Genomic DNA, 7312 nt, shown 5'->3' with positions numbered 1-7312 from the left:
GGCAACCTCGGGACCTGACCGGTGCCGGACCATGGAAATTCACCCTTTTCCTGGATAGATAGTGACTTGTGCTTATGCTTGGAAGCACTAGCACCACTTTCTCTGCATCATGGTCTCTTTGAAGACATATTGAAGGGTTAAATGTCGTATAGTAGCTTCTCAAATTTCGCGAGTTTTTAATTCAACGTATTTTATTGGAACACGCACACACACAAAAATAAATAAAAATATTGACGGCGGAAACTTGAATTTCGACGGGTTTGAACGGCCCGCCAACGTGCATAATCGTGTAAACAGCGTCATTTCTCTTATGTACAAAAGATTCATTATTGTTTATTACTGAATGTCTTTTTTATTGAATTAATGTTTATGTGTGCAAAATGAGCAATACAATTCATTAATAATACGTAGAATATTAAAACACACGAGGAAATGACACAGCATTGTTTTCGTTGATTACAAAACCAGTGACTGACTGGTTCTACATATACAGTAATCGGTTTTAGGGCTTAAATTCCTTACTATTTTAGTAAATATCAAGAAGTTTATACTATTCAATAATTTTAAAAGTTTAATATTAACTTTTTTAGTCATTTTAACAATTATTGAACATAATTGAAGGTAAAGAAACTAGTTTCTGGCGTGCCATCCAGCCTGTTAACACACCAAACAGGCGTTAGTTTCTCTCTGTTTTCAGTGGAGGTAACATCTTGGTTGAGACTCTTCAACTAAATGCTATTTTTTCTGTGTTTCCAAGCAAATTATTGGTCATTTTGAAATATATTTTACATATTGACAATATATAATACAGTGCAGTGTTGATTTAAAGAAAATAATCTTGAAATACACCAAGAGCACTAAAATTTTATGGGTGAAATGGTGCCATGGGGTGACTGCTCTTCCACCCCAATGCCTTCTCTTCTTCCTTCTCCTCCACCCCCATTCTAATTCCCATCATCATCATCATCCAGGAGCCTTCTACATACACACCTCAAAGTAAGTGTACTTTTCTACCTTTTTTGTTGAATTTAGACAATTTTCGGTGAGCTGGAACCAATTACCCAAAAACCCAGAAGTGTGTTGTAAAATGTTATATTTTGACGTTACACCCTCTTGACTCGTCCCCATCGAGTATCGATAGCTGCCTTCGGGCAAGATGTTCTAGACAGGATGTCTTTAATACATCCGGATTAATATCCGAGAGCAGGACGCGCCAGTGACAGCGAAGTCATTGATTCGCCCTCGAGCACCGAGTCCAGCTGATGCCCCGAGTGTAGCCGAGCTGCATTTGTTTTGAATACCAGTGGTGTAAGCCTAGTGTACTCATCCTGACTGTATGTGTTATTGTGGATGGGTTATTGGAAATACAATGGTCCCACGTTGAGTATTGGAACCATGAATATTACTATCACCAGCTTTAGATTTTGTTATATGACGTGGGTGAACCAGTTATACTCACGGTTGATATGTGCTGGTGTACATCCATGCTTGTTCACCAGTAATATGATGCTACAAGTACTATAATAACACCCCTGTGTGCTAGTGACAAGTATATGGTGACTACCATTCTAGTATCACTGTTGTATAATAATACCCTTGAGGGGATATAATTATTGAATGCTATAACTGATATATAAAGAAATATTTTTGCTACTTATGAAGTACGATCCATTGGTCATTTCTGTTTTGCTAAGTGTTACAGCAACAATCAGTAATTGAACCTAAATGTTAATGTTGTGAGTGAAGATTCAAATTGTCACAGTATTCAGATTATATTTTAATAAATAATGATTCAGTATACTACAGTAATGTGTGTATCACTACTCATTCCTTTTAACAATGGCCATCCCTGAAAATACACTTGATAACTCATGTGACTAACTCCCGTGTCTACCACTTTAATTGAGAGGCTAATTGTAGAACTTATACAGTATTCTACAGAAAAGCCTGGGTGGTGGCAGCTGTAGGTACAGTATTTAAGAATAGACAAGGTGACTCTCCCAGGTTAACCCACAAAACAGAATATAACTACTGGTAAGTACATCTGAAAATAAAGTATGTGAGAGGAAATAAACAAATAAGTAAGAGCACTGAAAGAAATACAATAAATACTATGAGAAAATTAATTAAAAGTTAAAGAAAAGAAGAACTTAGAAACAAGAATAAAAGAAATATAACCAAGAAAGTTAGATAAATAAAGCTAAAGTGCCGACTCCAAACATTAAAAGTCACATATATTCCACAGTAAAACACTTGTACAAAGTGAGATACAAAGTAGTTATTATATATAACTTTATTTAGATCTCACAGGTTATAAAGTTTATTGGTACTAGTGATGTCACGAAGCTTCGCAACCATGGAGCAACCACATAAATTATCACAATTGCACGAACCCACGCGATTGAGAAACAATCACAAACGAAGGTTGAGAGCTGAGATATTAATTGGAGAGTGGGGCCCTCCAACCACTGTGCTGCCTCTATGAACAATAATAGATACAGTGATATATCTTGAGTAACTTGCTTAATTACAGGTGACCATTTGTGACCTTTTTCACACATGAGTATAAAAAAGTAGGAGTATTGACCAATCTGATGAGCAATAACCTGTTGTCTTTCCCTATTAAAAAAACATAATTTTTAGCAAAGCATGACTGTACTTTAAAGTACAAAATTGTACTCAAATGTACTAAGTTAATAACTAAAATTTTTATGACGAGTGCAAACTATGGGATGTTTATACTCAAATTAATTGCTATCTTGCAAGGATTTCAGCAATGTAAGTTATAGTCTGCTAAGTTAAGTCTGTGATATTTTATGAGAGAAAACTTAAACTCCCCGATCCCTTCTCCCTCCACTGACAACTAATCTCCCCTCACTGGCTGTGAACACCCCACCTCCTCCTCCCAGCCAGCAGCAGAGGCGAGGTTGTGGTGATAAGGATTTTACAGGATGAAGTTTTTTTAGGCTTAAAGTTTTTCTTATAAAATGTCACAGACTTGACATAGCAGAATATAACTTGCATTGCTGAAATCCTTGCAAGACAGCAATTAATTTGAGTATAAATATCCCATAGTTTGCACAAGAGAAATTTTTTTTTAGTCTTTTAGCTTAGTACATTTGAGTATAAGTTGTACACTAGAGTAATATTTTGCTAAAAATTATGGCTTTTTCACAGGGAAAAATCATAGGAAGATAATATGAAAAGTTCACGCAGGTTACTACATTAATCCAAGTTTGAAGTTAAACAAAACTACCACAACCACACAGTTGTGACTTCATGACAACACAACTGCAGAGCTTTGAAATCTGACAACTGTGACATCACTAAATGGTATTGACAAATCCTTAGAACAAGGCATCAGTCATGAATTACAGTATATCTTTCACTAACTCCTCATTATTATACCTAACCTAATCAAAGATAATCACAATTTAATGTTCCTGAGCAGCTTCTTCCATGTCGACTGGTGGCTCCCCTTTTTCTGTGGGCTTCACTGGTTGTTCAGCAGTAGAACTTGTTCCCTTCTTCTGCATGGCTTCATGGAAGGATCCAAGTCTTTTATCTAATGATAATACAGCCTCCTTATTGGCAATTTTTAGCTGTTGAAGATAAAGCAAATTGTTTGGAACTTAAGGTAAGGTAGAGTGGGAACCAGCCTATAGGTTCTTGAAACCTCATGATATAATTAACTATGCAGAAGATTCTTAACAATTAAAGAGGAAAATTAGTTTTATCATCACCAGTCAATTTTTCTCCCACCCAGAATGAAGCGAGCACCATGTAAACAATGACATCTCTGACCACACCCTGCTAAATACAATGTATTTAGCAAATGCTATAGCAGCTGAGAATGGAGGGGGACCGGAGTCACTACCAGGAGCAGAGACGTTACCGAGAACAAATTCCGACCTGATAATCATGTACACTAATACTGTACTGACGCGTTCCTTGATATGCGAGAGAAGTTTGAAAAACTACTGAAGGTACACCAACCCAATATAGTAGGTGTTGTAGAACTGTTGTACAAGAACAGTATTGATGGATATGACTTGTTTACGAACCTTTCTCAAGAAACTTGCAAGAGGGGTGTGGTTATCTATGCTAGGCAAGACCTTAGAGCCAGCCAGGTGAAGGTACAGGAGAGGATGTTTCTGAAGAGTCCAAGTGGTGCAAAATTAAACTAAAGGGGAGAGGACTTACTTATTGTCGGGTGTGTCTACAGATCCACAAACTGTAGCTTACCAAACCAAAAAAACTTAAGAGCCTTAAAAGACAATGCAGCGATGCTCAACCCCAGCCACCTCCTTACCATGGGGGACTTGAACTATGGCGACATCGACAGGAGAAATGAGTCTACGCCAAATGATTTACATAACCCCGCTACTCTTTTTGTAGAAACTATGAGAAATAATTTTCTGTTCCAACATGTTAAAAACCCAACGCATTACAGAGGGAAGCAAACACCCAAGCCACTAGACCACATCATAACAAACGAGTAGGGTATGGTGGCCAAACTGGAACACCTAGCCCCAGTTGGCACCAGCCACCATATAGTGTTGTCATTCAGATTTAACTTTTGCTTAGTTCACGACAAAACCAGGCCAAGGTGCAAATATTACAATGGAAATTACGATGGGATGAGGGGTATCCAGTGGCCTGACTCACTGAGGAATAAGAACACAGACACTATGGTGAATGTCATAGCCAGTAAAGTGAACCATTTGACCAAGAAATTTATACCCAAGACTAAACCCAGTGCCTCTAGGAATACAAGGAGTCCACTGCATATGAACCAAGCGGCAGTCGACAAAGTTAAGAAGAAAACCCAGAAATTCAAGGTGTGGGTTAGGTCAAACTATGAGCAGGACAAGAGGATGTATGCAAGAACCAAGCAAAGTCAGAGTGCAAAAGGGTTGAAAAGGAGTTCCAGAGGCTGGTTGCAAGTGAGATCAAGTCAAACCCAAAGGCATTTTACTGCTATGCAAAGTCGAAATTGAATACAGAGGTATACGGGTAGGAGTATCGGATCTGGGGCTTGAAGACGGTAGTAACGCATATTCTGACCAGTTTCTTTTCCTTAGTGTTCACAAGAGAGGATGCGAGCAATCTTCCTGCGTTTGAAGACAGACGATTCGACACAGCGCTGACCCACATTGTGTTCACAGAAGGCTATAAGAAATAAACTGTCAAAGCTAAAGGTTCATAAGAGTCCTGGCCCTGACATGGTGCATCCTAGAGTGCTAAAAGAGTTGTGCAACGAGCTTGCTGAGCCCCTAAAGATCCTGTTTTGTAAATGCCTGGATGAACAAAAGGTTCCCAGTGATTGGAAAATGGCTTATGCGAGTCCTATCTTCAAGAAGGGCGATCGTCACTCCACGAATAACTATAGACCAGTATACAGTAGTAGCAAAGTACAGTACTTGAGAGCATTATAAGAGATGCCATGATGGCGTATCTACTACGAAACAACCTTACCATCACAACAGTTGTCACATCTCTCTCTGACAGGTTATTACAGTACATCACCTCAAAACTGCTACATTATTCTGACTTCTTTAACTTTAGGGTGTGACCTTTAGCACAAGACCATTAAATGTGTTTTTAATGTTTGAGTCTGCTTCATCAAATATGGCTTGTTGATTTAATACCAATTAGTAAAAATGGGTGTAGACATACAGACATGCTGGCTATCTGATGTGGGGTGGTGGTGGTGATGATCAGTCATTAGATGGACAATATGTGTTCATATTCTCCATGATGATTTATTCTCAGTAAAATATAAAAAATTATCTTTAAATAAACTGTGCTATCATTGTACAGTGGTCCCTCGGTTAACGAACACAATTCGATTTACGACCAGCCGCACTTACGACCTGCCTCAGTTGTACCAAAATTTTGTCACATTACGTATTTTCGAGTCCCAACACAGAGAAAATTTTCGATTGTAATTCACTTTAAAATGGCTGGTAAACTTAAAATTGAGAGTTTTGTGGTGCTGAGAAGAAAAAGAGACACCCATTTTAGATTTTCTATGTATTATTTAAGCATTTTCGACTTACGTTCATTTCGACTTACGACATGGGCTTGGATCCTTAACCCCGTCGTAAGTCGGGGAGGAGCTGTACTATAATGTGATACAGGTGATTAATTTTTATCTCTTGTGCAAAATATATGATGCTTATATTAAAATAATTCACTGTCTTGCAAGGATTCCAGCAATGCAAATTATATTCTCCTAACTTTAGTCTGTGATATTATATAAGATAAAAACTGTAAGCCTAAAACCCTGGCTGGGCAGATGAGGGAGAGGGAGGGAGCAGGAGGTGAGGTGATATGTTTGACAGTTGGAGCCGAAGGTCTAATGTGTGTTTATTTATCAGTCTGAAGAAAGCGAAATTGATGACCCACCCAGCCCTGTCTCCTCCTCTGTTTCGTCAAATTATTGTAGTCTCCATGTTTAATTACAAAATTATTGAGGCCCCGTGTGCATTCAGCTGACCACATTAAAGGTAAGTGCACAGTAACACTTTATTCATTTTTCATTATTGATTACTTTTACTGTACTGTATTTCATTTTAGAATTTCTATGTATTATTTTTCGCTTTTTCGACTTACGACCTGGTTGTCGGGATGGAACCCCGTCGTAAGCCGAGGAGAGACTGTAGATAAGAAATTACCATTGCAATCAACATAGTTGCCAACTAGACATAATCTTGACAGCTCTGTCCTCTTGTTCAACCTTATTACTGTACAACCCCATGTTGTACTGCTCCCCCATTATAGTTATGTTTTTCAGTTCCACTGTAATTAATGTACATACAGGTATATATAAATAAAAAAGAAAAACTAAAAAATATAATAAATAAATATTGAAGTGATAACTGTGGTAACATTATGAGATGTTCTTATTACCACCATGCTATTGTACTTTTCCAGATGATACTAAATGTTACATAATACTTCCTTGAGATAAATGTATAGCATATATCAGGTGCCTAAAAGAGAGCTCAGGTTCTCAACTGGCTCACCCATGTTAATATTGTTATTATTATCCACTCTGTATCTGTGTTTTTCTGGCTAAATAAAGTGTTTCAATTCAGTTTCAAATTAGGTGTACAGTAAGTCCTCGTTTAACTCTGCCCCGATAATGTTGTTTTGCTATAACGTCGCTACTCTTTAGATATCCACGATTCGGGCAACGTCACGCTGATTCGGTATTACATTGTCACGGACTACTTTGTACGGCGCATCACCCTCTCTCATCTTGGCGCACTACGCTGTCTCGTGGAGCGTCACAGCGTCCCCAGCC

This window comes from Homarus americanus, unplaced genomic scaffold (assembly GCF_018991925.1).
Source record: "Homarus americanus isolate GMGI-L3 unplaced genomic scaffold, GMGI_Hamer_2.0 scaffold54302, whole genome shotgun sequence".
NCBI lineage: Eukaryota > Metazoa > Arthropoda > Malacostraca > Decapoda > Nephropidae > Homarus > Homarus americanus.
Note: the sequence above shows the minus strand (reverse complement) of the source record.